This window comes from Otolemur garnettii, unplaced genomic scaffold, assembly GCF_000181295.1.
Source record: "Otolemur garnettii isolate 467f Iridium unplaced genomic scaffold, OtoGar3 scaffold00129, whole genome shotgun sequence".
Lineage (NCBI taxonomy): Eukaryota > Metazoa > Chordata > Mammalia > Primates > Galagidae > Otolemur > Otolemur garnettii.
The window spans coordinates 5683487-5684153 of NW_003852524.1; positions in this window are offsets into that span (position 1 = coordinate 5683487).

Consider the following 667-nt stretch of genomic DNA (forward strand, 5'->3'; position numbering starts at 1 on the left):
TTTTTTTGTTTGTTTGTTTGTTTGTTTTCTGTTTTTGGCTGGGCTGGGTTTAAACCCTCCACTTCTGGTATATTGGGCCGGGCTCCTACTCCTTTGAGTCATAGGTACTGCCCTCTCAATATGGTTTTGATTTGCATTTCCCTAATGATTAGAGATGTTGAGCATTTTTCTTGAGTTTATCAGCTCATTAGTATATCTTCACTGAAAAATTTCTTTTCTTGTCTTTTACCCACATCTTAATGGGGTTGGTTGCTTATTTCTTGCTTGATTTGCTTACAGTTTTTATAGATTCTGTTTATCATTCCTTTATCAGATGTACAGCATGTAAATATATTTATAGACTTTTTAGTGATAAAATATTCTTATCATGATGTTGCCAGTTTCTCCCCACCATGGTTATATAGAATAATGAACATAGAAGAAATTTCTAAAATCTCTAACAAATATTAATAACTCTTTAAAATGTTATTAAAGTGCATATTTAAGCCATATTAACACAATTCAAAGACAATAACTTGAAAAGACTTAAAATGCCTTAGTTTCAAGTTTACATGGAAAGTGCACACAAATTTATAAGAAAACTCTAAAAGTGTAGATAATAAAACAATAAGACGTAACAATTTATACATACATACTACAATAGATGAGAAGCCACATGATCCAGCAA